Source organism: Nerophis ophidion, linkage group LG07 (genome assembly GCF_033978795.1).
Source record: "Nerophis ophidion isolate RoL-2023_Sa linkage group LG07, RoL_Noph_v1.0, whole genome shotgun sequence".
NCBI lineage: Eukaryota > Metazoa > Chordata > Actinopteri > Syngnathiformes > Syngnathidae > Nerophis > Nerophis ophidion.
Genome location: NC_084617.1, coordinates 67,445,032 through 67,452,849, shown reverse-complemented (window position 1 = coordinate 67,452,849; position 7,818 = coordinate 67,445,032). Strand labels below are relative to the sequence as shown.

Genomic DNA, 7,818 nt, shown 5'->3' with positions numbered 1-7,818 from the left:
GTGTATAATATAGTCAGGTATTGTCATGGGTGCAAAGGATTCTGGGAATTTGTTGTGTTGCGTTTATGTTGTGTTACTGTGAGGATGCTCTCCCGAAATATATGTTTGTCATTCTTGTGTGGTGTGGCTTCACAGCGTGGTGCATATTAGTAAGAGTGTTAAAATTGTGTATATCGCAACCATTAGTGTACTTTTTATCACGCAGTATGCCTTGCAGTCGTGTGCGTGTGTCTGCAGAAGCCACACACACAACATATTGCTGGACTGGCAAAAAGATTGTACATGTTGTAGACGGCGTCCAAGGCTAAGGCTTCATAGCACGCCCTAATACTTATTAACTGGGTGACTGCAGGCAGACATTGTTGAGAATGTTTACGTCTCTTATTGTCTTCTTCGCTTTATGATACGGGTCCAAAGAACGGTAAAGGTTACCGATCCCTGAACCATGTACATCAAATATTTACAAATGGTTCAACCGCCACCCGCCCGAATCTAATTAAAATCTATTTTTTCGTCATGTCACCAGCCCGACCCACGGTTTATCCGCGGACTCCGCAGATGAGACCGCTAACCGCGCATATCTAGTCGTTAGGCATATTTTTTTTCAGCCCCCCTAAATTACCGTATTTCCTTGAATTGCCGCCGGGGCGCTAATTAATATAAAACCTCTTCTCACTCCGGCGATACACCTCCGAACCGGACCGAAACGGTTCAATACGAATACACGTACCGTTACACCCTAACCCAGTTAACTTTTGGCTAACATGTTTTCTTGTATTTTTTGCGTAGCAGGTCGTTTTTCTTCCGAGAAGCCTCTGATTTACTATTGGTTTCTAATGTTGTAATAATGTGTAGGATAAATATTAAATTTTAAAATTTCTGTTAACAAAAATTTGCGTCAGCCTGCGACACAGTCATTTTTGATAGTAAGCTATAATAGCTAATACAGACACTTACGTCATGTGTTGTCTTCATTATAAGACTAATATACGGCTTTTAATTGTTTGCTGCTCCAGACAGTTGTCTTGTATGTTCATTATTTTATTTAAGGACAAACTTGCAGTAATAAACATGTTTAATGCACCCCAAGATTATTTTGTTATAATAAAGCCAATAATGCTATTTTTGTGGTCCCTTTTAATTAGATGAGTATCGAAAAGTATCGAAATACACATTGGTAACTGTACCGGTACCAAAATATTGGTATCGGGACAACACTAGTCAGAAGTAAACATGTTTCAATTCTAGTCATCTGTGGCAATTTGAAGGATTCTGTGCAATCAAAGTCAACATTTTCTAAACCGTGGAGAAGATTTTGAAAGACGATCAATCATTCAATGTTTATTTATATAGCCCTAAATCACAAATGTCTCAAAGGACTGTACAAACCACTACGACTACGACATCCTCGGAAGAACCCACATAAGGGCAAGGAAAACTCACACCCAGTGGGACGCCAGTGACAATGATGACTATAAGAACTTTGGAGAGGACCTCAAATGTGGGCAACCCTCTCCCCCCCCCCCAGGGGACCGAAAGCAATGGATGACTAGGGGGTCTAACATGATACTGTGAAAGTTCAATCCATAGTGGCTCCAACACAGCCGCAAGAGTTCAGCTCAAAGCGGATCCAAGACAGCAGCGAGAGTCCCGTCCACGGTAAACCATCCCAAGCGGAGTCAGGTCAGCATCGTAGAGATGTCCCCAACCGATACACAGGCGAGCGGTCCATCCTGGGTCCCGACTCTGGACAGCCAGTACTTCATCCATGGTCATCGGACCGGACCCCCTCTACAAGGGAGGGGGGGACAAAGGAGAAAAAGAAAAGCGGCAGATCAACTGGTCTAAAAAGGAGGTCTATTTAAAGGCTAGAGTATACAAATGAGTTTTAAGGTGATACTTAAATGCTTCTGCAAGGGCATTCCAGAGTACTGGAGCCCGAACGGAAAACGCTCTATAGCCCGCAGACTTTTTTTGGGCTTTAGGAATCACTAATAAGCTGGGATCTTTTGAACGCAGATTTCTTGCCGGGACATATGGTACAATACAATCGGCGAGATAGGATGGAGCTAGACCGTGTAGTATTTTATACGTAAGTAGTAAAACCTTAAAGTCACATCTTAAGTGCACAGGAAGCCAGTGCAGGTGAGCCAGTACAGGCGTAATATGATCAAACTTTCTTGTTCTTGTCAAAAGTCTAGCAGCCGCATTTTGTACCAACTGTAATCATTTAATGCTAGACATGGGGAGACCCGAAAATAATACGTTACAGTAATCGAGGCGAGACGTAACAAACGCATGGATAATGATCTCAGCGTCGTTAGTGGACAAAATGGAGTGAATTTTAGCGATATTACGGAGATGAAAGACAGCCGTTTTAGTAACGCTTTTAATGTTTGACTCAAAGGAGAAAGTTGGGTCGAAGATAATACCCAGATTCTTTACCGTGTCGCCTTGTTTAATTATTTGGTTGTCAAATGTTACAGTTGTATTATTAACAGATGTCTCCCACAGTTTTGGGGACATTTGCCTCAAAGTCTGCCGGAACATTGGTTTACATGAGTACCTAAAACATTGTGTTCCCCTGTTTCTGCTCATTTGTCAACTATTGTATTTTGTAACCGTCTATTTCTGTGAATAATGATAACGTTTATGATAAGCGACATCATTATTGGCCATTATGTGACCGGAGCGTGGGAAAATCCACACTGAAGTCACATCATAAAACTGATTGATTTGGAATATAAAACTCATAATAACAATGTCTGTTATATTGCTGACAGAAAAATGACTTCCATACTGTGATAAGCAAAGCACACCTGTACTGCAGCTTTGCAGGTTGGATAGCCTTAGTGTTATTTTAATAGGTTTTGGGGCCCCTGAAGACTGGATGCACCGACAGACTCAGTCAAAAAGGTGGAGTTTTAGACTTAGACTTCCTTTTAAGAAAAGGAAAAGCTAGCGAGTAGAAACAGAATAGAAGTCGTCACTTGTTGCATGTAAAGCAAATTAGGATGCGAGAAAGAATGGAGAAAGAGGGCAGGCTTAAATAAGGACGGTGATTAGCAACAACAGGTGTGCGTAGAAAGCGAGGGGCAGGTGGAACTAATAGGAAACCATGGTAACCAGATAAATCAGGAACTAAGGAAGTCAAACAACAGAATGTGATACAAAAACGGAACAAAACTAGAATATGGGATGATCCGGGCACTGGATCATACCAAAATGGTTCAATTAAGTGCATGAGTCCAGATGAATCTCTATTACAATCACCAAAGATTAAGTTGATTACTTCTATGTGTAGAAATCTTTATTTATAATTGAATCACTTGTTTATTTTTCCACAAGTTTTTAGTTATTTTTATATTTTTTCTCCCAAATAGTTCAAGAAAGACCACTACAAATGAGCAATATTTTACTTTTGTATCTCCTTTTTATCAACCAAAAATGCTTTGCTCTGATTAGGGGGTACTTGATTTTAAAAAATGTTCACAGGGGGTACTTGATTTTAAAAAATGTTCACAGGGGGTACATCACTGAAAAAAGGTTGAGATACTCTCCAGCGTATTCCTTTCGGCGTCGCTGTAGCCTATCTCAGCTATTTTCGGGCGGAAGGCAGCGTACACCTTAGACAAGTCGCCATCTCATCGCAGGTCCACTTGCCAATGGACATGTAACCCAGCAGATTTGGTCACATTTTTAATAGACCCATAATAAAATTCATAAAAGAACCAAACTTCATGAATGTTTTTTGTGACCAACAACAATGTGCTTCAATCAATCTATCACAAAATAAAATTTTAGTTGTAGAAATGACTGGAAACTCAAGGCAGCCATGACTTTGTGTTCTTTACAACTTTTGACCACGACTATAAGTCTCATGTCAACAGCCAAGAGGAGCTTTTCTAAAACTCTAAACAGTTTCTTTTGAAGAGCTTGTATTATAATTCAGTTAACAAACAATATAATGTGAGAATCGTGTTGTATCAATTCTGAATCGCCACCAACAAAAATCGGAATCGAATTAAATCGTAAGATACCCACCTTCAATATTTCATGTATTTTCTTTTTCCACTCCTGTTCCTCGAATAAGTCATCTTCAGCTCAGCAGCCTAAAGTTACTTTAGTAGGGCCAATACACATTTGAGTAGGTTAATATCTTTTATCGGACTAAACGTTGAAAAAAAAAAAGACAAACGACATTAATTAGGGTCTGATAGGATTCAGCTGTGTAAACAAAATAAAAAGGGAGGACTCTCCCAGCACACGTCAGACACATACTGCCCTCTAGCGGCACACAATGGTATAGCACAACCATTCTCTGACTCCCAGCACACGTCAGACATTTACTGCCCTCTAGCGGCAAACAATGGTATAGCACAGGGGTGTCCAAACTTTTTCCACTGAGAACCGTACACTGAAAAATCAAAACAAGCGGGACCATTTTGATATGTTTTTAATTCAAAAACCAATACAATATATGTTTAAAAAATATACATTTAGGCTTCCACTCAGTTATGATCCGGGGACCCCCAAAAAAATATTTAAAATGTGTCATTATTTAAGGTTTAAATCTCTAGACCAGGGGTCACCACGATGAGTCGCCCGCTGGCCTGTTCTAAAAATAGCTCAAATAGCAGCACTTACCAGTGAGCTGCATTTATTTTTTAAATTTTATTTATTTACTAGCAAGCTGGTCTCGCTTTGCTCGAGAGACAAAACTCAAATAGAATTTGAAAATCCAAGAAAATATTTTAAAGACTTGGTCTTCACTTGTTTGAATAAATTCATTTCTTTTTTTTACTTTGCTTCTTATAACTTTCTGAAAGACAATTTAGAGGACAAAATACAACCTTAATTTTTGATTTTAGGATTTTCAAACACATGTTCCTTTATACCTTTTAAATTCCTTCTCTTCTTTCCTGACAATTTAAATCAATGTTCAGCTAAATTGATATTTTTATTGTAAAGAATAATAAATACATTTTTAATTAATTCTTCATTTTAGCTTCTGTTTTTTCAACAAAGAATATTTGTGAAATATTTCTTCAAATTTATTATGATTAAATTTCAAAAATAATTATTCTTATTTTATTTTAAAGTCTTTTGAATTTTTTTTTTTTAAGTTTTTGTTCTGGAAAATCTAGAAGAAATAATGATTTGTCTTTGTTAGAAATATAGCTTGGTCCAATTTGTTATATATTCTAACAAAGTGCAGATTGGATTTTAACCTATTTAAAACATGTCATCAAAATTCTAAAATTAATCTCAATCTGGAAAAATGACTAATGATGTTCCATAAATTATTTATTTTTTCAAAAAGATTCAAAATAGCTAGGTTTTGTCTTCATTTTTTTCGGTTGAATTTTAAAGAGTTGGAATTGAAGATGAACTATGTTTCAAAATTAAAATTTCATTTTTTTCGTGTTTCCTCCTCCTTTAAATTGTTCAATTAAGTGTTTTTTCATCATTTATTCTCTACAAAAAACCTTCCGTAAAAGGAAAAAAAATGTACGACAGAATGACAGACAGAAATAACCATTCTTGTATGTACATAGATTTATTTATTAAAGATAATTTGAGCAAATTGGCTATTTCTGGCACTTTATTTAAGTGTGTATCAAAAAATTATTTAAGTGTGTATCAAAAAATGTACGACAGAATGACAGACAGAAATAACCATTTTTGTATGTACATAGATTTATTTATTAAAGATAATTTGAGCAAATTGGCTATTTCTGGCACTTTATTTAAGTGTGTATCAAACTGGTAGCCCTTCGCATTAATCAGTACCCAAGAAGTAGCTCTTGGTTTCAAAAAGGTTGGTGACCCCTGGACTAAATCAACATTGGGTCTATTTGTCAATATAACGTTTTTAAAGATTTAAATTGTATGCCCTTTTTGTCAACGAAAACCCTATTTTGTTATGGGGAAAAAAACACAAAATATGCAATAGTTTCCCCCAATAGAATTTTAAAGTGGAATATTTGAGATTATAGAATAATTGGAGCCTTAAAAATGTCAACACATAACACCATTGATTTCAATTTGTTATTATTTTTTTTCAGCAATCACACACACAAAAAATCACACTAGAATTATTGGGGATCCAAAAAGTCCTACTCATTAAAAATAAAAAACTTTTTTTTTTTTTTACTGTTTACTTCAAACACAATCGTCTTGAGATCAACTTCAGATCTGTCTGTCAATTATAACTTTTATTGTTGTTTTTTGTTGTTGTTCTTATTGGGCCCTTCTTTAGAAAGAAACAACAACTTTGCTTTGTATATGGCAAACACAAAATATGCAACATTTTCCCCTCAAAATATCTCAAAGTGGAATATTTAATGTGACATTGATTTTTATTAATTATTATTTTTTTTTAAAGAAAATAACAGCCTGCATGACAGCTTTGTGTTATTAAAGTAAACATTTCAACATATTCTTGTCACATTTCACCTGTTTACTCTTTTATACTAATTTTTCAGTTTTTTATTCGTATTTTTAGAATGTGTTTAGGACCGTTAAAAAACTACACGCGGGCCGCACTTTGGACACCCTGCTATTGAACAACCATTCACTGACTCCCAGCACGTCAACCACATACTGCCCTCTAGTGGCCCATAAAGGTATAGCACAACCATTCTGACTCCCAGCACGTCAAACACATTCTTCCCTCTAGTGCAGGGGGTGTCCAAACTTTTTCCACTGAGGGCCGCACACTGAAAAATCAAAGCAAGCGGGGGCCATTTTCATGATTTTTATTTTAAAAACCAATACAATATATGTTTGAAAATATACATTTAGGCCTCCACTCAGTTATGATCCCGGGGACCCCAAAGGGTTTTGGTCAAAAAAAATATAAAAAATGTGTCATTGTTCAGTATTATTATTTTCATTATTATTCAAGTTTTAAATCTCTAGATCAACATTAGGAAAACAATGGAAAAAACACAAAATATGCAATATTCTCACCCAATAAAAATGTTTTAGGTGGAATATTTGATATTATTAATTGGAGCCTTAATTTTGGATTTTGATTCGTTATTATTTTTTGAGCAATGACACTTGAAAACAAATCACATTAAAATAATTGGGGATCCAAAAGTGTCAAAAAATAAATTATGTATATATATTTTTTTTACTGTTTACTTTTAGCACAATAATCTCGAGATCAACTTCAGATCCATCCGTCAATTATTAGTTGTATTGTTGTTTATGTCTTTTGTTTGTTTTAGGCCCTTCTGTATATGGCAAAACACAAAATATGCAACATTTTCCCCAAAAAATATTTCAAAGTGGAATATTTAATGTGACGTAATCTGAGCCTTGAATAAATCAATAATTCAAAATGACATCGATTTTGATTCATTATTATTTTTTAAAGAAAGAAAAACAAGTTTTGTGTTATAAGAGTAAGCATTGCAACACTTTCTTGATACATTTCACCTGTTTTCTCTTTTATACCACTTACGTTTTTAATTTTTTTCAATTGTATTCTTAAAATGTGCCGTAGGGCCGTTAAAAAATAATCCCCCGGCCGCACTTTGTCCACCCCTGCTCTAGTGGCACACAATGGTATTGCACAAACATTCATGTCAAACACATACTTCCCTCTAGTGGCACACAAGGGTATAGCACACAACCATTCTCTGACTCCCAGTGTCAAACACATACTGCCCTCTAGCGGCACATCATTGTATAGCATAACCATTCAATGACTCCCAGCACGACAAACACATACTGCCCTCTAGCGGCAGACAGTTGTTATGGCATCCACTATCAGCAGATGAAATAAAGCGACTCCGACACTATGAG

At 36.1% G+C, this 7,818-nt stretch overlaps 1 long non-coding RNA gene across 1 annotated transcript in view; it reads right to left on the bottom strand.

Annotated features, from left to right (window-relative positions):
- LOC133556725 (uncharacterized) overlaps positions 1 to 4,564 on the bottom strand; it is an 87,470-nt gene extending 82,906 nt beyond the window's left edge. Inside the window, exon 1 of the long non-coding RNA XR_009807583.1 lies at positions 4,045 to 4,564. This is a non-coding gene — a long non-coding RNA (uncharacterized LOC133556725). The remainder of the gene's footprint in view (positions 1 to 4,044) is intronic.
- Between the last annotated feature and the right edge of the window lie 3,254 nt (positions 4,565 to 7,818).